This window comes from Microcebus murinus, chromosome 16, assembly GCF_040939455.1.
Source record: "Microcebus murinus isolate Inina chromosome 16, M.murinus_Inina_mat1.0, whole genome shotgun sequence".
NCBI lineage: Eukaryota > Metazoa > Chordata > Mammalia > Primates > Cheirogaleidae > Microcebus > Microcebus murinus.
Window position 1 is genome coordinate 13845423 of NC_134119.1, and position 20455 is coordinate 13865877.

Consider the following 20455-nt stretch of genomic DNA (forward strand, 5'->3'; position numbering starts at 1 on the left):
CAAACTGTTTGACCTTGGCCATGCTTCATAGTTTCTCTGTGCCTTAGTTACCCCTTTTACTAATGTATAAGTTGGTTGTCATGAAGGTCAAATGAAATAATCCATGTAAAGCAGTTAGCACAGGGCTGGACACATGGCACAGGCTCCATAAATGCTATTATTATTATCATCATCTTATCTGCACACCAATGCTGGGGGAAGTGGCTTGTCCAGCGTGTCCTACATTCTGCACGGGGCACAGCTGCCTTCAGAGTCCAGGTCTGACCAGTTCGTCCTCTATCACACCACACTGCCTCTTGCTGCACCTGCCACACCGCAGCAGAAATCCCTGCCTACCTTCTCCCAGACTAGAGTGCACGGTGAGACCCAGGTGTGATGCATCAGTCTGATCTCGCCACTTGCCAACTGTGTGATCTTGATATTTCAACACCATGTGCCTCGGTTTCCTCACTTGTAAATGGGGCTGGTGCTAGTATCTGATTATCATGAGGACTTAAAAGCAAAATCATGTTACACAACAAATGCTCAATTTGTTCTCAGAGCGTAGCATAGTCCCTGGCCCAGAGCGGATGCTCAGAGCAAGTTTGCTGAAGGAAGGAAGTCACAGATAACGCTGGCGAGCCCAAAAAGAGGAGGCATTCGGACAGAAAAAGCCAGGAGGTCTAATAGAGAGAAGAGAGAGAGAGACTAGAACAAAATAGATATGAGAGCAGTTCATGCTATAGTATTTGTTGGGCACCTACTGTGTCCCTGCAGAAGTGACAGCAACAACGTCCCAGGTCCAACAACCTGTGGGCGATTAAGTAGGTCTGACTCCCAAGACAAACAGCCCACACCAGGGCCTGGAGGGAGGAAGTGGCAGCAAACAGCAAAAGTGAGTCGGAGGGGAGGGAGAGAAGAGAAAGCGAAGAGATGCATCTGGAAGGCTGGCCTCTGGCCTCTGAAAGCATGAAAGAGTGGAGGCTAAGAATAGAGAGGAGAGGGGAGGAGAGGGATGGAGAGAAGGACTACGGTACAAAGGCAAGGCTGGGAGAGATCAATGAAGGGGAATAAACTGGGGGAAGGACCTAGGGGAGGGAACAGGCTGGCACGATGGAGAATAAATCTCAAAATAAGTGTATGAGTGATGGAGTTTACAGGAGGGGCTGGAGGGGGAGCCAGTGGGAGAGGTGATTCTAATCACCAGGGAGAGTAAGAGAAGGACCAGGGTGTAGGGGCGGAGATGGAAATTAAGGAGAGAGGCAAGGGGAAGAGCAGGATAGGGGTGAGGTGGAGCCTGGGTCCTTGAAAACCCACAGGAGTCTGGGGGTCCTGGAGGGCCCTGCCCCTCTTTGCCATGAACTTCAGAGGCTGACTACAGGTCACTATGTGTCTGCTCAGTGACAGCATGGCAGGACAGAGGCACACGGCTGTCCTGTCTCCTGTTATCCTACACCCCCTATCTGACAGCCACAGGGAATGGGAGGTCCCAAGGGGATCCCCAACCTAAGGCAAAGGGAGTCACTGGTCCTATCCCGCCACCAACAACCTCATATTGAGAACTAAGGAGTGGGGGGAATGTCCTCAGTTAGGCCTCATCCCAGAGAGGAGGCCGTAGGGAAGGCCAGGCAGCCACGGGAACACACCAGCAGATAAGACTCAGGCAGCAGGCTGGCTGGGTTTTAAAAAGAATGAAAACTCCAGCCTGCAACGGGTTTCTGGGCAGTGGGAGGATTTTATTGGGAGACTCACCAGGCCACGGTGGCGCTAAGTTTAGCACAGGGCCGTCTTGTGTCGCCTGCTTACTTTGTCCATTGCAAGGATGTCCAGCGTGGCCCTCCAGAGGAGGAGAAGCCCACATGTTTCTCCTGCCGGGACACCCGACTTCCCACCTGCCCGGGGACTCGCGGCCCTGGGCACCAGACTCCGGCCGCTTCAGTGCGCAGTATTGTTGCTGAAGCTGGCCGGTCGTGCAAGGGGCCTTTCCGGGCAGCTAGCCAGGGCGGCCACTGGAGAAGTCTGCCCCTGCCCTCGCTTGTGCCCCCTCTCCTCTGAAGCCGGGCTCCCATGGTAGCCGGTAGCCGAGGGAATGGGAAGCCCTAGACGCAGGAAAATCAGGTGGAGGAACAGGGCCAGGGCTCAAACTGCGGCCACCGGGGGAGCTGCCAGGCGGGGATGTGGATGGTCCCCTCCTGGGGGCGCTCCCTTCGCGCGGATCTCGGGTTGGAGGAGGGAGGGGCACCGCCCCCCGGGGGTTTCCTGGGACTGGACCGCCCGACAGCTGAAGAGCCCCCCCTCCCGGCGAGGGAGGGGCGCGATCCGGGGGGCGGGGGCCGGGGCTCCCCGGCCGGGGTCCGGCCCGCGGCCGCCTGCGGCTGGGCGCTGCGCGGCGCTCCTGCCCGGCGGGCGCTGCATTCTCCGAGTCTCCACCAGAGGCTGCGGGAGGAAGGAAGGGATCCGTCCCTTGCACACTTCCCCCCTAGTCAGACACGCACACTCCCTCGCTCCCGCTCGCTCACTCCCTCGCTCCCTCGCTCTCTCGCTCACACACACGCGCGCACACGCCGCCGCGGCTCCCCCTCTCGCTCCCGCTCTCCCTCCGGCTCCTCCGGGCGGCCGCCGGGCTCCGGACTCGCCCGCCACCCGCGCCGGGGCTCCCGCCCCACGCAGCGTCCCGAGGCGGCAGGACTGGGGGGAGCCCCGGGCCGCTCCCCGAGGTAAGAGCGCGGGGTGCCGCGGGAGGGGCGGCCGGATCGCCGCCGAGGGGAGCTGCCCAGCCCGGAGGGAGCCCCCGGCCGGCGGGAGCGGCCGGGCGGGCGGCGCGGGGGGCGAGCCTCCCGCCGCAGGGGGAGCCCGGTGCCCGCACCCGGCCCCCGCGTGCCCCCTCCTCTCGGCGGGGCGGGCGGGCAGGAAGGGAGTTTCCCACGTCCAAACTTTCCCCGGCGCGGAGCCCAGCCGCCTCTCGGCCCGAAGCCGGTGGCCCCCACCGGTCCCCCGCCTCGCCCACCGCGCGCCAGAGCCTCCGGGACCCCCGCGGGCCGAGGGGAGGCAGCGCCTTGGGCCGAGCCCGTGCGCCTAAAGGGGCTGGGAAGGGGGCACAGCTGTAGCGCGGGGGCAGGGACCCAGGCGTTCCGGGTCCCCCCACCTAGCTAGCGGGGCTCAGCTCCCGGCCCCTCCCAGAGGCGGGGTCCGGGGCCGGGAAATACCGCACGGCGTGAGCGTGTGCGCGCGGGTGTGTGTGTGCGAGGTCTTGCCGCGTCCAGGGGCACCCAGAGGCAGACTCCAGCCGCCGCGACACGCACGGCTGCGGCCACCTCAGGGGGATGGGGAGCCCGCCCACAGGGACCCCTGCCGGCCTTGCCGGCGCGCCCCAGCTGCCCTCTGGCCGTCGGGCGGACAGGCGCTGAGCGAGGGCCAGCTCTGCCCTCTTCCCTGGGACCCGACTCCCGGGACATTGTCCCTGCCACGGAAGAAGGACGGGGTCCCCGGCAGCCTCACGTCCAAAGGGAGCGCCACTCAGGGCTGACCCTCGGGCTGGGGCGCGTCAGGGGGCACAGTGGACTCTGAGCGCGCAGGTGCAGGCGGCCCTCGGTGGGCACAGTCCGGCCCGCCTCGCTCACGCCTCGCGACCTGATCTCTCCACCCCCTCTGCTCTGGCACTGCTCGGCCCTTGCCCCAGCTGGGCGCCGCCAGAGACCCCTGTGCCCGGGAGGGGCCCACCCCGCGTCCTCCGAGGGCTCCCCGAGCTGCAGGGGCACCCCCTTGTGGCGGGCAGACAAGCCGCTGCTTGAAGCCGGCCAGGGCTTCCCACCCTCGCGCTCCTGGGAACCTCTGTCTTCTCTCCCACCCTTTCAGCCGTCGCGGGGGGTTGCAGTGTTCAACTCTGTTTTCCGTGGGCCCGATTCCAGCACTCTCGGGGCCCTGGAGCTGGCCTAGGTGCCCCCGGCACAGGCTGCGGCTCATTTGAAGGCTTGCGCTGCTGCCGGCCTTTGCGGGCCCTTCCAGCGCGGTTCTGGATCTCATCTTCTTCCCGCTAGTCCGCGCCACTGCCCCATGTCAGCAGCACCACCTGAAGGCTCCTCTCTAACCGTCATGACCCTCTGTCCCTCATTAGTGTCCCCTAAGCTTGTGCATCAATGCCCTCTCTGTACCCTTTAATGACCCCTACTCTACAGCCCTTTTTGGAATTTGGCCTCCATAACCATAATGACATCCTTTGGTCATTGCCCATCTATAAGCATTTCTTCCCCCACTCATCTTCCATCCTGCCTGCCTCAGTTTCTCTCTGCAGCAGACCCCTCTCCCCTGTCCCCCTCCGTGCCCCAGCCACTTCTCCACCTCACTGCACCCTTACTCCTCTCCTTTTCCCAGCGTCTGGGACGCTCCTCTTTCATTCCTCCTGGAAGGGAGGGCTATTGTGGACACTTAAACATTGCTCCCTGGTCATGCCTGTGTGCCCCTCTGGGACCACTGACGCCAATGTCTCTGGGGCAGGTGCTTTGCAAAGCCAGCCAGGTCTCTCAACTAAGAGGCACCTGCCCCTCCTGGGTGGCCCAGTCAGCTGGCTCCCGGAGATGAGAACCCTCTCCCCTGTTCCTAATTGTGAGCACATTGGAGACCCCCTGGGCCACCCTCTTTCCCATTATAACGTAGTGGAAACAGAGGCCTGAGGTCATGTGGTCAGCTATGTCCAGAGCCAGAATGGGAAGCCAGGTGTCCCGATGTCCAGACCTCACCAACTCTCCTTATATATTGGGCAGGTCTGGGGTGAAACAGCGCAGTTTCTTGGTGTCATGTTGCAGACAGAACAGGAAGACACTTGCTTAAATGAAGCACGAGGAGTTTAAATTAGACTCCCCAAGGCTCGCAGGCCAGTGCCTGGGGAAAGCTGTTAAATGCCTTTGGCAGAGAAGCCTAAGTAACAGACACTGAGGAAGAAGCTCGTGCCTAGAAGTGTGTTGTGACCCCAGGCAAGCCGCAGCCCTTCTGTAGAAAGTGTGGCTGTGATCTCAGGATGTCGCTGCTGGTGGTCTGGAATAGCTGTGCCTGGAGGCTGGCCCCCAGTCCCCCTGCAGCAGGCCAGGCCCTGGCTTTTCCGGGGGCTTTGCAGGAGAGCTGCCTGGTGAAGCCCTCTGAGAGGGGCCAGGCCGGAGCTGGGGCAGGGCCCCCGAGAGGGCCTGTCTCCTCCTGAGTTAGCAAAGTTTGGAGCAGCCAGTTTATTAACCACATGGGCAGCGGGAGCCAGCCAATTAAATCTCCTCTCCTCCCTCTCTGTTCTCCCCCCACCCTTTTCTTCCATCAGGAAGCTCCATTCGGAAATGCAGCCTCAGGTAGAGAGAAAGAGAGGAAGAGAAAATGATTCCTGTTTATATAACTCGGGCAGCAGCTGGCGCTGCACGGCCTGGGAGGGGTAGGGGGAGAGAAGCCCCCCAGGAGGTGGCTGGGCTGGGGCCTCCTCATCCCTCCCCAGAGCTGAGCAGGGAGGGTGCTAGGTGCTGGGGACAAGGTGGGAGCCCCACCCTCATCAGACTGAGGGAAACCCAGCCTCACATGAGGCTCAGGGAGAGAAGCCTCCTGCCCGAGCAAGGGTGGGCATTCCCTCCCTCCTGGGCTCCTCAGAGCACCCCGAAGATGCAGCTCTTGACTGGAGGCCTCTGCTTCCTAGAACCGTGTATTTTGAGTCCGACCTCTCTAGAGAAAGCCTAGATACTTCACCATCAGGACAGGCCCTGACCTCAACTTTTTCATCAGGGCAGTGGGCATAATAGGACTTTGTCTTTTCTCCTACGGAGGAGGCAAGGCCTAACCAGGAAGTCGTCTGTGGAATGGTTGGAGCTCCGTGTATCTGGCAGGGGGGACATTTTCTCATGGCATATGATACAGAGTGGCTGCTGAGAACAGGGGTGCAGGACAGCAAGGCTGGAGGCATGGCTGTTATACGCAGTCGGGTAGGTTAACTATCAAAGGGCACTCAGTTCCGGGGAGAGTTGGGGCTGAAATCCATTTTAAGCTCCATTCAACAAGTCAGGTGGCCTAAAGGCAGACTATTGCACCTGGAGGAAGGGACACCTTTCTCTAATTTGCAAAAAGCCTTCCTATACTCACCGGCTGCGGGCCTGCGGGGCCCCCAGAGGAGGATGCCTTTCTTTAATTACTGCAAAGGTGGCCCAGGCGGGGCTTAAGGATATCCACACTACTGACCCCCTAGCCCAGTTCCCTTATAGTGGGGACACACCTTTCTGAATATGCGAGTCTGAGTTTGAATGCACGGGTGCAGGAACCTGGAGGAATTCCCTCACTCCCTCGCCTTTTCCTCCACGTTCCATCAGCAGGCTCCTTCCTGCGGTCACACTGGGTTTCAGCTGGGAACTTCCTGTTTTCTCATCAGCCCACAAGCCTTCAGCCGTGGCTTGCTATCGGTTCCTTCCTTTGTATAATATAAACAGCTGATTAAGAGCATAAGCATTGCAGTCAGACCAGCCTGGGCTTGTGACTTGCTGGCTGTGTGGTGTAGGGCGAGTTACTTTACCTCTCTGAGCCTCAGTTTCTTCCTCTGTGAAATGGAGAATGTAACACCTACCTCACTGTTGTTGTGAAGAACAGATGATATGTGCATGAGTAGGTGTGGTGCTTAGCACAGAGCCTGGACATGGGGAACTCCGTAAACGAAGCGGTATCGTTATTGTGAATATCCCTCTGTTTGTATCCCTCAGTTCCCATGGAGCTAAAGGCAGCAGTTCCTCTCTGGTTTTGCACATGACCTTGGCTGCAGGAGGGGAGTTGAGTCAGGACTACCAGGATTCGTCTCTGACCTCAGGATCTTTTGTGGGACTTTCTTTGCCAAGATTGGGGTGGAAACTGCCCAGTCCCTGCATGCAGCCAGTCGCATAGGAACGTGTTCTAGATTCCCACCAATTCATTCCATTCTAGTCTCTACTTCTTCTTCCCTCCCACCCATCCCAGGATCCCTGCTCTGGCTCAGTCCTCACTGGCTCCTGCTTAACCCTCCGTGGCAGCCTCCTCCCTGGCCTCCCAGCCTCTGATCCCCTCCCACTGCAATCCCTGCGGCAACCAGAGCGATCTTTCTCTAACGCAGGTGGGATCGTGTCACTTGCTTGATTAAAGCCCTTCCATGGCTCCCCATTGCCTCCTGAATTAAGTCCAGACTCGGCACCATGACATTCAAGGTCCTTGCAATCCGTCTGCATCCTCCTTTATCTCCCACTGTGCCTCCAATCTGACACTCCTGCATCCAGCCCCACCTGCCCTTCCACCCAAATGCCATCCCCTGCAGATATTCCAAAGCATTAAGGACCCACCCCAAAGAGTACCTCTTCCTTGCATCCACCCATCCACCCATCTGACCGCCTGTCCATTCATGACCCAGTTTAACAGACATATTTTCATATATAGTAAGCGTTTACTGCTGGCTGAGCACTGTGCTAAATGGTAGGGGGTGGGCAGCAGACTGAGTCCCAGCTGAGGGGAGTCTGGCGGTCCAGGAAAGAGACAGGCAATTAAACAACTCGTACTGGGAGAGCCAGGGGCCGGGGCAGCAGAGGCTCCGGGAGGAAGGCTGTTTGACACACCTGCAGGTGGAGGGGTGTCACTAAGGGCTGAGGGAAGGGGGGAGCCGGGAAAGCAGCCTCCAGGCCACTCGAGGGGGAGCATACTGGAGGAGCGTGGGACCCACTGGCTGATGTGGCACACATAGAGGCTGGGGTTCAGGGAGTGGGAGTCACAGGAAATGAGGCCAGCAGGGCGGGCAGAAGCCAGGTCTGGTGGGTCTTGAAAACCACAGAAAGAGCTTGGACTTCGCCCTGAGAGCAGCGGGAGCCACTAGGTTTTCAGCAGGGGCGTGTCATTGTCGTCCTAGCAGTGGGACCTGTCTTTAGAAGCCTCGCTCTGTTGGGGGTGGAGAGTGGATTGGCGGGGGAAGACCAGGTCCCAGGCTGGGTCTGGGGCGTGGAGGGGGACTTGTGAGGGTTGTGAGAATGGACAGGGCTGGGTGACTGCGTGGGCATGGAGGATGGCAGGAGTCCCCATTTCTGACTCAGGAAGCCGTGTGGGTCGTGGAAATGGTAAATACGAGAGGAGAAGAGGTGGAGGCCAGCTGTGGACGGGTCACTTGTGAGATCCTGGCGGCACATGCAAGTGGGGATGCCCCATGGATAGTCAAGCAAAATGTATGGGCCTGCTCCAGAGCCATGAGAAGGGAGGACATCACCATCCAGGACAAGTCTGTAGAGAGGAACCTCAAGGGACCCTCAAATTCTGGGGACAGGTGCATCCCAGGGAGCTCTTGCATCTAGCCGGGCGCACGTGACTCCCATCTGTATTGCACCTCCCTAGCAATTAGTTTAGACTTTTCTTCACTGCCTCCCTTGTATCATCTGCAACACATGGGATCAGTGTTTCTCAACTGGGGCAATTTGGCCCCCCTAGGGGGCACTTGGTAATGTCTAGGGACATTTTTGGCTGTCACAACGGGGCAGAGACTGCTGCTGGCATCTAGTGGGTAGGAGGCCAGGGATCTACTGAACAATCTGCAATGCACAGGACAGCCCTCCCCACCGCACTACAGAGAATTCTGCAGCCCAAACGCTGAGGGTGCGGAGGCTGGGGAGCCTGGCCCCGGGTGAGAAGGTGTTGAAGGCAGGCTCTGGGCTTCTTCATTTTGGCCTCGCCAGTGTCTAGAACGGCACGTGGTGCAAAGCCAGCACTCACTGCCTTCCCTGGGAAAGGGGCTCAGGGCACGAGCACTGAAGCCTGCAAGACCAAGGCCCAGCCTAACCAGAGGTGCCTGCCCTGCCCCCCCTGCCACCACAGGGGGCCGGACCATCCTAATATATACGTCCTTGGAGAGGAGGGAACATGCTCTGGTGCAGGAGACCTGCCCGAGAGCCCAGAGGTGGAGGGCTTATTGCTGTGGATAGTTTTCCAGCCTCTTCTTTCCGTGTCTTGTTAATGTCTGTCGTTTCTTTATCACCCAGGTAAATATATGCTATTTTTTTAAAAATAGGCAAGTTGAAGATAAACAAAATGAGAAACATGACAACCTACTGATTAGGTGCACAGATCTGGAGTCAGGCAGCACTGAGTTTAAATCCTAGCTCTGCCACTTACTAGCTGAGTGAGCCTCTGTTTCCTCATCTAGAAAATGGCTTTAATAAAACCTATCTGCGGGGATCGTATGGAAGAGTAAATGAGGTGATGTAGACTAAGGGCTTAGTGCAGTGCTGGGCTCATAGGAAGTGTTCGAGACAGTGACTATATATGTGTGCATGTGTGTAAATTTATATATATGTATACGTATATCTTTTTATATATGAAAGCATTTTTAATTAGCCATAATTCCATCACCAGTTGGCTACCATTTCAGTGCATATCCTTCTTGACATATATAGATTTTTAAAAAATAAAAATGGCATCTTGCTTTATACATATGCCTCTGTAACCTGCTTTTTTTTTCCTCTCTATAATATATTGTGAATGTCTTGCCATTTCGATAAATATACATCTACATCATCATTTTTTAAGAGCTGCATGGTTCTCCATTGTGCAGCGGGTCCATAATTCATTCAACCAGCCCCCACTGTTGGACATTTGGGTTGTTTCCAATCCTTCGCTATTACAAACAATTCTGCAATGAACATCCTTGTACACACATCTTCACGCTCATGTCCGATGATTTCTTTGGGGACCACTTGGATGGTTTTGGCAGGAGGCACATGGCCCTGACCAGATTCCTCAAGTAGAAGCCCTTGGGCCCAGTGAGGAGGGAGCTGGGGGTCTCCGGAAGAAGGAGAGCATGCGGGGCGGCTGAGAACTGTTTTGGTTCCTGGAAAGGAGGCACTAATGTTAAGACGAGGGACCCCTCTGTGAGTGAAGAAGCAGAAGGCCCCACTCCATCTTTGTTGTCACCGTGGTGCTTGCAGAGTAGGGGACAGCGGTAGGGAGGCGGACTGTGTGTATGCGTGTGTATGATGGGCAAAGTGACAGACACCAGGCAGATGGGGACACAAGGTGGACGGGCCCAGGCAGGCTGATGGATGGGTAGCAGAAGCGGGTGGATCCAGGTCAGCGGGCAGACAAGATGATGGGCGGGTGACGAGCCAGACAGATTCAGGTGACCAAACATAGGACGGTGGCCTTGCAGCGTGGTATGCAGGGATGAGGGGCTGAAATTGTCTATTCAGGGACAACAGAGAGTTCCTGGGAGATGCAGCCAGGCTCCGAGCCCAGAGGCTGCCAAGGCCTGCGTCTTCTATGCTCCTAGAAGCTGTGTTCAGGATTCCGTACTTCTGAGTTGAAAGGCCTTTAGGGATTGACGAGTCCAGCCCATTATAGAGATGGGGAACTGAGGCCCAGGGAGAGATGGGAACTTGCCCAGGGCCCTACAGTGTCCCAGAACAGACTGAGTCCCTTGCCCCTAGTCAAGTCTAATGTCATTTCCATTTATTCAGATGAGTTCTAAGGGAAGGGGAATCGGTGGCAGAAGGGGAGAGGACTGGGAGGTTGGGATGAGCTCTGTCATGAATTCTCTCTGTCCCACTCCCATGATGCTGTATACACCACACTACTGTGTGCTGTTAGGGCCTGGGAGACACACTGCCAGGGTTCCCATCCCTGCTCTGCAACTTGCTAGCCAAGTGACCTTAGATAAGTTGCCCAACTTTCTGCCTCAGTTTCCTCATCTGTACCTACCTCATAAGATTATTGGGAGGATTAAATGAGTTGATAGAAATGCCTAGACAATGTCTGACCCATAGTGAGTACTCTATAAGTGCTAGCTGCTAATACCACACTATTTTGCCCGCATTTTTTCCCTTGAGTTCTGTATACATTTGTGTGTACATGTGTGTTTGCACACACACCGCTGCATGAGCAGGCTGTGTCCCCTTGAAGGCAAAGATTGTGTCTTTCCCACCCTGTATCCGACCCCTTCCAGCCTCAGGGCCCAATTAGCCAGGTGGGCACATGGTAGGTACGCCATAGTGTGTCTTGATGGAGTGGCTCATTTGGCCATATCTGGTTGAGGGGATTGGGGGAGGCTTCCTGGGGAGGCAGTGTTTGAAGTGTGTGTTGAAGCTGGGATGGCACAGCTGCAGGTGGAGGTGACAGGGAGGGCTTTCAGCAGATGGGAAGAGCAAAGCAGAGGAGGCTTGGTGAAGGTTTGGGTGACAGCCAGTTGCCCAGGTGACCAGAGCACAGAGCACATGAAAGGGAGGCTGAGAGAGAGGACGAGAAATGGGAGGCGCAGCCGAATCCGGAAGTGTGGCACTCCAGGCTGAGGCACGTAGGCAGTAGGGAACTACTGAAGGTTGCTGGCTAGAGTTGAGTTGTAGAAAGATTATGCTGCTGGGAATGTTTTAAGGTGGACTTGAAGGAAAGAGAAATGAGGCAGGGGGAAGGGGCAGCTGAAATTGTCCAGGAGACAAGTCAAGGCTTGAATGAAGTGGTGGAGAGCAGCGGCCAGAGGGAAAAGGCACCAAGGATATAGGATCAACAGGATTTGGAGCTGCTTGGTTGTGGGAGATGAGGGAGAGGGAGGAACAAAATATGACAAGGTCTCATGCCTGGGTGTCTGGGAGAACTGGGGTCCATCGACTAAATTAAAGGAGTCTATACTTGGGAGACATGGGGGAAAGCTGAGATGCTGGCTGAGATTATTCACCCATCCAGCATCCAGTCTAAGCCATCCATATGTCCATTCATCCATCCATCCGTCTGTCTGCCCATCCATCCATCCATCTATCCATCCATCCATCCATCCATCTATCCATCCATCCATCCATCCATTCATCCATCTATCCATCCATTAATCCATCCATCCATCCATCCATCCATCATCCATCCACACATGTACCACCACCTTTATTTTCATCTTCTCACTACCCATCTGTCCACTCTCATTCATCCATGCATCTACCAACTTGTCTATCTCTAATATACATTTCTTGTGAGCCTACTATGTGCCAGGCTCTGGTAAAAGCTTGACACAGCATTTGGAGATGCCTGATAATAAAGATGGTGCTCAGAAAAGCCAGTGGAAGGGACTGGAATTACTTTACCTCGAAGAGAGACATTTGAGAAGACTTTATGTCTCCAAAGCTATGAAGGACATACTGATGGACAGTCACCTAATGATCAGCTCTTTTCTATTCCCAGGACAGAACAGAGGAAATCGCTGCACTTGCAGCCGGAGGGACTGAGGTTAGCTGTGAGGGAGGATAACCTTATTGGTCATTACAGGTGTCTGAGTGCCTACCTGATAATGATTTTGAACTGTAGGGGGATAACAAAGTCTATAGGAGTGACTTAGAGGAAATGGGTGAGGAGAGGGGCATTGATGGAGGGGTTAGTGGAGGAGGACTCAGGACCTGGCCTTGAGGAAAGTGGCCTTGGGTGAGTGGAGGAGCAGAGGACCAATGTGAGGGGACCTGCAGGCGCAAGGGGTGGGTGGGCCGTAGAGACAGTGGTGGCTGGGATGGGCCAGGCCAGAGTAGGCCACCTGGTGGGGAGGAGATGGCCACATTTGGTCCTCCAAACAACCCTTAGAGGAAGGGCCCTCCTCACTCAGCCCCATCCCTTCAGAGGCCGACATTTCTCTCCAAACGCCCATCCTCTTGCATAGCCCCGACCCCCTCCCGGAGCCTCTGTCCCTTCTGGACCCTGCGCTGGGTCCACATTCTCTATTTTTGAGCCTCTGTCCTCACAAATCCCGGGCCCCAGCTGAGCCCCTGGCCAGGATCCCCGCTTCTCCCAGGGCGCCCGTCTGTGTCCCTGTCTCCTTGTGGAGGCTCGGTCTTGCCGTGGCACAGAGCGCCATTCTGCAGAGTCCCCAGCAAAGCACTTGTGCCCACTATGGAAACCCCAATCCTCTGCAGAGCTCCACCCATCCTGGGCCCCAGGTCTGTCACTGAGCACCTGGCCACTTCACTTAGCTCCTGGCCACTCTCTGGCATGTCCTTCCTTTCCCTAGTCCCTGTTATGTCACAGCATTTCTGTGCCCTCTCTGAACCCCCATTTCCTCCCGGAGCCCCGCTCTGTCCTGAGGCCCTCCTCCCCTCTTAGAGCTCTTGGCCTCCTCCAGCCCCTGCCCCTAGAGCCCCGGGAGCCCTCGAGAAGCCCCTGGCCTCCTCCCAGAGCCCTCGTGTCCACCTCCCTCCAGGGTGCCAGCCCTGCTGTCCTTTGGGCACAATCAGCCAGCGGGTGGTGGCTCCTGCTCTAAAGCCTTTCCCCGGTCTCTGTGTCAGCTCGGTCAGCTTCAGGCTGGGAAAGAAGCCCTTGGATTTGGGCCGTAAGACCCTTCCTGGCCCGGCACGTGCCCTGGGGGGCTCTGGGGACAGAGAGACTTGCAGGTCCCCAAGTGGGCGGGACTGGGGGTGGAGACCGGCAGCTTTGGCAGCTCAGCTCTGCTGGGCTCGTGGGCTGAGAGAAGCTGGAGACTCTCGCTGCTTCTGGGTTAGAAAAACAATCACAAATTAGAGAAAATGCTTTGGGAAATTGCTCCATTGCGCAAGAGGGAGGCCGCCTCGGGAGGGAGGGAAAGAGGCTCCTAAGACAGCAATGGCTCCCTGTGGCTTCGCCCATCAGTGCCAAACCATCTGCTTGGCATTCAAATCCCCATCTCACTGTCTGACAGGGTCACCTGATGATCCCTGACACACACCTACGGCAGCTAGGTCACTGCCCCAAGGCGCATTCCCACCCGCAGACCTTCGCCCACCTGGGCTGGGCCCTTACATCCATTCGCTCTGAGGGCCCCCATATCAGCCCCTCAAGAACCAGTGCTACTCATCTTGTCTCTCACTGACAGGAGTCAGTGGCAGTCAGAGACAGACAGATCCAGCAATGATCCTCACCTGCTACATATTGGCTGGATGGCCCTGAGCAGGTTTCTGTGACTTCCTGAGCCTCAGTTTTCTTACCTGTATAATGGGAGGTGTAAGACCTCCCTAGCTATAATGAAGGAGGTACTGGGCACACAGTGCCCTGCTCATAGCAGGTACCACATCAATGGAGATGTCCCTCCCTGCAATTGGGATGCTCCCGACATAAGAAGACGAGGCAATGAAAGGTGAATCTCATGAGTCTTTTGACCATCAGGCAAGACTCAAGCCAGGTCATCTTCTGTCAGGAGGAATTAGGATAGCAGCCCAGAGACTGGACTCTGGGGCCAGACTGCTAGGTTCTAGTCCCTGTGCTGCTCCTCCCCAGCCTCCTGACTTTGCACAAGTTACTTAACCACCTTGACTTCCCTATCTGTAAAATGGGGATGATAACTGCAATACTTGCTTCACGGGGTATGGTGAGGATAAAATTAGCTTATATTTGTAAAGTGCTTAGGACAGTGTCTCGCATCTCATAAGTCCTATGTAAGGATTTGGTAAGTAAAATTGGTGAGGGACTTGGGGACAGCAGGGAGTGCAAGTGGTGGTGGTGGGGGGAGATGGGCTTTCAGAATTGGGTTTTTGCAGTGCTGCAGAGTCCAGCCAGCTTCCCGTCAAATTGGCCTCTTTCTGAAAGGAGAGCACGAGGTATTCACAAAGTAAAAAGGCTTTTACTGGAGACCACCAGGGTGCCTCATTTGGAGAAGGTTGGGCCAAGGGACATTGCACACAGAGGCAGCCTTTGCAGAGGGCAGCTGAGAAAGATACCCGGGGCTCTCAGAGACACCTTGGAATCCTCGCAGGCCTCCCCTGCCCCTTCTCCGGCCCATGGAGGCTCCTGGCACGCCACTCTCTTCCTGGCAGTGAGCCCAGTGGCTGTGTGTTCTTGGTGGACCCCTCCTCAGCTACAGCTGGGTCTAGAACTAGCCTGTTCCTGTCTGCTGTGTGCCAGGCCTGTGCTGGCACCAGGAGGGTACCGTGGGCCAAACGTGTCCTTGCCCCTGAAGAATTTGGGATGAACAGCTAATTCCAGGAGTCCTGCTTTTCCTTGGGCCTCAGTTTCCTCACTCGTCCTCTTCCTTTCTCCAGAGTGGCACTTCCCTAGCCCCTTCCTTTCCCTCTTCATTCTCTTCCCCAAGCAGAGGATGGGAGGGGCCCCTGGGAAGAGAGTTTGTACAAACTGGGGCTGTGGTTGGAACTTCTGATTGGCTGGTTGGGGCCATTCTTTTCCCTGGTTGCCATAGCAGCCACTTCCCAGGGTTGTCAGTGATGAAACTCATAACATTGTTTTCAAATAATCCGTGTAATTGAAATAACAATTGAGCTGTTAACTCGTCTCTCACACCCAGGCTAGGACAGATCCTCTTCTCTCCACACCCTCCTCCCCACCCCTGGAAGCTCCGGTCTGTCCCCCTCTCCTTTCTGAGGCTCCAGCCCCTTCCTCGGGTTGGAGGAAGAAAGAGGAGGTAGGATGGCCTCCCAGCATCAGAATAGAACCCTGAAACTCAGGACCCCAGAGCTGAACCAGAACTTAGAGACCAGAAACCCCTTCCTTTTGCAGCCAGCGGCCCAAGGGAGGGAAGGGGCCAAGGTCACGCAGGAAGGAAGCATGGAACAAGAATGCACAGTCCTGTTTTTTCCTGAAAGCTGGAAGCTGGAATTGATGTGTTGTATTGAGGGTCAAAATAAAACCATGAAGCTGACCCCTTTTAAAGACTTGATCTTGTGTGCATCCCTACCCCTCTGCAGCCCCATTTTACAAGTGAGTAAGTTGAGGCCCTGAGAAGTTGCGTGCAATACAAGTGTCTTTGTAACTTCTCAGAAAATACCTGTTGAATGCATGGAACTCAAAGATCACAGACCACTTCTCTCCTCCCCACCCCACAAAACCAGGAACTGAAACCTGGGTTCTTTATCAGAGGACCTCCTAGAAGAGGGAGTTGAAGGCAATTTGGGGACATGTGGATCAGAGGAAGTGAAGGAGGGACTCCTGGAGGAACCAGAGAGGGAAGGAATTCCGAAGTACCCCCCCCCCATCCACTGCTAGCTTGGGTCGGAGGGTGCACACTCAGAGGCATAAATGTGAAGAACACGGGGCCCTGCCTGGTCCTCAGAAGGGCCTGGGAGGGACGGTGAGGCTGCTTCTATGAGCACCTATCTCCACGCACAAGCAGGAATGCAGGTCTGCCCAACAGCTTCCTGCAGTGGCAGCTCCACGGAGGATGAAACCATTTTTTACAAGTGTCTGGTCACTGTCCAAGGTACTCTCTGAGTCCTCAGAATGTGTGGGTGGCTGGGGCGACAGGGACTTGCTGAGATCGGGGGTGGGGGCAGCCCTCAGACTGGGTGACAGCAAGAGGTTGGCTTCCTTTCCTGGATTCTAGAGGGTTGTAACCGCTAAGGGTCTTGGCAATCTTCTCCTCCCCCATTCGTTCATCCTTCCTCCCTGGACATTCACTGAGCACACACTCTCTGCCAGGCACTGTGTGGGCCACAGGGACATTAGGATGGGGGGGGCAGTCTCTGTCTTCAAGGACTTTTTCAGTCCAGTGGGGAAGACACCCCCCCCATAGCCCCTCACCCACCACAGAGGCTCTATCCGTCTAGAGGGTGGGAGGTACCAAGCGAGCACAGAACAAGGGGCGATTAACTGCCTGCAGGAATAAGAAAGAGCCCCCTGGAGCAAATGACTTGGGCTCAGTCTTAAAGGATGAATAGGAGTTCTGTAGGTAGACAGCGGGAAGAAGAGCATTTCATAGGGTAGAGCATGAACCACGACAGGGAAGAGTTCCTGCATTCATTAGAGAGCAGTGAGAAGTTCCATGCCACTGACGTGTTGGCTGCTTGAAGGTGGATGGTGGATTGAGGAGACTGGGTTCTGGAGCAGGGCAGTGACTTGCCCAAGGTGCCACCTTGAGTTGGGACGCAGCCAGGACGAGACACTAGATACCTTACTTTGGCAGGAAATCAGAACATCAGAGCTAGTTGGGTCTTTGAGATGCTCTCGTCCAAACTGCCCATTTTTCAGACGGGGAGACAGAGAGCGAGAGTTGTTCAGTGCTAGGCCTGGGGTCCCACAGGAAGGATGTAGCAGAGCTGGGGGTCCCAATCTGGTCTGCCTGAGCTAGTAGTGTCACTGCACTGCAGCTGGGAGCAGGGTGAGTCCCACCTCAGCTTGGCTGGAGAACAGAGGGCCCTGGCAAGGGCAGGCTGGCCCCTGGGACCTGCGTGTAGCTGGGACAGGGCACAGTCTTGGCACCCAGCATGCACTGGGGGAGCACGGCTCCGGCAGGGAAGCTTGGCAGCAACGCCTTCCCTTGGCTGCAGTGGACCTGAGTCCCACCACTGACCCTCTGAGTGACCTTGGCTACCTTGGGTAAGGCCAACCCTCTCTGAGCCTCAGTTCCATGATCTGCTAGAGCCCAGGAGCGTCCTCCTCACCCTCCCTCGGGGGCGGTCATTCTCACTGGAGCGGGCAGTTGATTTTGGCTCCCAGGGAACACTTAGGAATGTCTAGACACAATTTTGGCTGTCACAACTGAGGACAAAGAGTGCTCCTGGCATCTATTAATAGTGGGCGGAGGCCGGGGACGCTGCTGAACATCCTGCATGGCACAGGACGGCCCTGCACGACAAAGAATTAGCCAGCCAAAATGTCACTGCTGCCAAGGTTGAGAAGCCCTGAAGTCGGAGGCCATCGGTGAAGATCAAATGCTGCCGCCGGAGTGGGTGCTGGCGGCTGTGCAGAGGCGCCCCCAGGCGGGAAGCACAGAAGCAGAAGGGGCCTCGATGCCCGGCAGACTGGCTGTGAGGAGAGGCGCGTCACCTCCCTGCGCCTTGGTTGCTTCATCGTGGCGGCAGGGCCAGTGACGGGGCACGCCACTGGGCTCCCCAGAGGGCGTGATGAGATCATGAATGCTGGTGGCAGAGGAAGGCAAGCAGCACGGGAGGCTGGGGCACCCCCACCGTGAGCCCCCACCACCACCGCTGCGGTGTGCAGACGCCGGGGCCAGCTGCGCCACTCGGAGTATAGGATCTTAGGCATACTTAACTTCTTAAGTTAACTTCTCTGCCTCAGTTTCTCATCTAGACAATGGGGATTATGATAGTATTCCCCTCACAGGCTTGGCAGGATGATTAAAAACAAGTGAACAGCTGGAAAGCACTTACCGTAGGTAGTGAGTGCGACCCGGGTGTTAGCTACTAGTATTATTTGGATTCTCTCTTGAGCGGGGCACTCACACAAGTTGCAGAGGGTGACTCAGACACTGCCCCCCCAGATGCCATCTGTGTACAGCGATCTGACCTTCCACGCTGCCCCCACACCGCACGCTTCCCACGGACCCCGCTCGGGCCCTCTGCGACACGCCAAGGATGTTGGCCTCTCTCTCTCTCTCTCTGTCTCTGTCTCTGTCTCTCTCTCACCAGCTCCCATGAGTCCCCTGACACGTTGGGCTGGCCCTCTTCCCCTTCTCCCTTCCTATCTCCACTCTCTCCGTCCTCATCTCCCTAGAGCCTGCGGGAGCCGGAGACAGCTGTAAGAAGCTGAATCAATGGCGGGGGTTGGGGGGATGTGGACACCCGCCCCTCATTCTGTGTCTCAGGCCCCCATTGCCCCAGCCCTCACTCCCCACACACTAAATCCTGACCCCCGGCCCACTTGGATTAGGCCTTGGCTAACCCCTCCTGGAATGGATAAGTTCTCCAGCACGGGGTTTCTCAGCCTCAGCACTGTGGACATTTGGGTGGGACAGTTCCTTGTCACCCGGGGGGGGGGCTGTCCTGTGCACGGGAGGATGTTTAGCAGCACCCCTGGCCTCCACCCACTAGGTACCAGGAGCAGCCTCTTACCCAGTTGTGACAATCAGAAATGTCTCTAGTCATTGCCAAATGTCCCCTGGGGGGCAAAATTGCTCCTGGTGGAGAACTGCTGACCTAGTACTTTGCTATAAAATGTGAGCCTCTGTCTTGTAGCGTCCTGGCAGAGAAGCTTTAAAATCCTAACAATGTTCTCAGGTTGAGCCCCCGATGACCCTCGCAACTTTATTGACCCATTCACAAAATCAGTTGACCACGGGCATCAGGCTCCACTCCCAGTCCTAACCAGAAACTCCCAGTCCTAACTAGAAACCCTGAATCTTCACTTTAAATCCAAAACCTCAACCTGGTTCCCAAACCCCAGACTTTAATTCAAACCCTAACCCTAAACCCTTGACCTGTTCAAAAACTTCGGTTTCCTTAACCTCTAACAGAATTCTAGATCCAAAGCTTGGTCCCCAATGTGACACCCGATAGGAAACCTACACTTGCAGATCCCATCAGCACCGACTCTTTTTTTTTTTTTTTTTTTTTGAGACAGAGTCTCGCTTGTTGCCCAGGCTAGAGTGAGTGCCGTGGCATCAGCCTAGCTCACAGCAACCTCAAACTCCTGGGCTCAAGCAATCCTTCTGCCTCAGCCTCCCGAGTAGCTGGGACTACAGGCATGCGCCACCATGCCCGGCTAATTTTATATATATATATATTAATTGGCCAATTAATTTGTTTCTATTTATAGTAGAGACGGGGTCTCGCTCTTGCTCAGGCTGGTTTCGAACTCCTGACCTCGAGCAATCCGCCCGCCTCGGCCTCCCAAGAGCTAGGATTACAGGCTTGAGCCACCGCGCCCGGCCAGCACCGACTCTTAAACCCCAATCCCTGTCCCTTCTGGCCTCTGGAGAGTCCTTGGCTCTAGTTTACGGCTTCCTCTCCTCCCGGGGGACCCCAGGCCCTGGAGGAGAGGCAGGAAGGACTCCAGGGGGCAAGTCTGTCCAGCCATAACCCCACCCTCACACACCCCAGGCCATCCTTCTGGAAATCTATTCTTATCCGTTTGTTTACTCAAACGTGTGTGGAGCACCCACTCTGCAGGCTCCGTGTTGGACTCGAGACAAACAGTGGAGAATTGGACCCAGTTGCTGCCCACTGTCTACCAGGGGAGACAGATAAGCAGACAAACAAGGAGACAGATAGTTAAAGATGATTCCAGAGTCTTCCAAGAAATCCCCACTGAGCACAGATGATATACCAAGCACTGTTCTAATGCTGGGGATATGCCGTCAAGCAAAACAGACAAAGCCCTTGTACTCATGGAGCTCAGTTACAGAGTAAGGAGGCAGTGCATTCGTCATGTGTCAGATGGCGGTAAGGTAGTGATAGGTTCTATGACGGGGAAGAAGGGTGAGGGGGTAGGAATGGCCTGGGGACCTGGGGGGCTGTTTCATCTCAGGTTAGCAGGAAAAGCCGCATGGGGTCAGCATTGGAGCAGAGCCTGCACCCCCACCCCACCCCACCCCCCGCCCAAGGGAGAGTGAGCCTGGCAGACTTCAGGGTCAAGGGCGTTCCCAGTAAGAGGACCAGCAAGTGCAAAGGCCTGGAGGTGGGCTCATACCTGTTCTATTCAGGGAACAGCCAAAACGCCAGTGTGGCAGGAATAGAGGCAGAAGGGTAGTAGGAAAAGGTCAGAGAAGTAACAAGAGGCCAAACCATGTTGGGTCTTTTGAGCCGTTTTACTCTGAGAAAGACAAGAAGCCAAAGGAATGTCG

General features: G+C 56.0%; 1 protein-coding gene across 1 annotated transcript in view; it reads left to right on the forward strand.

Annotated features, from left to right (window-relative positions):
* Positions 1 to 2440: 2440 nt before the first annotated feature.
* Positions 2441 to 20455, forward strand: part of CDH22 (cadherin 22) — a 127379-nt gene continuing 109364 nt past the window's right edge. Inside the window, exon 1 of the mRNA XM_012742986.2 lies at positions 2441 to 2696. The gene's annotated coding sequence lies outside the window, so the exon portion shown is untranslated. The remainder of the gene's footprint in view (positions 2697 to 20455) is intronic.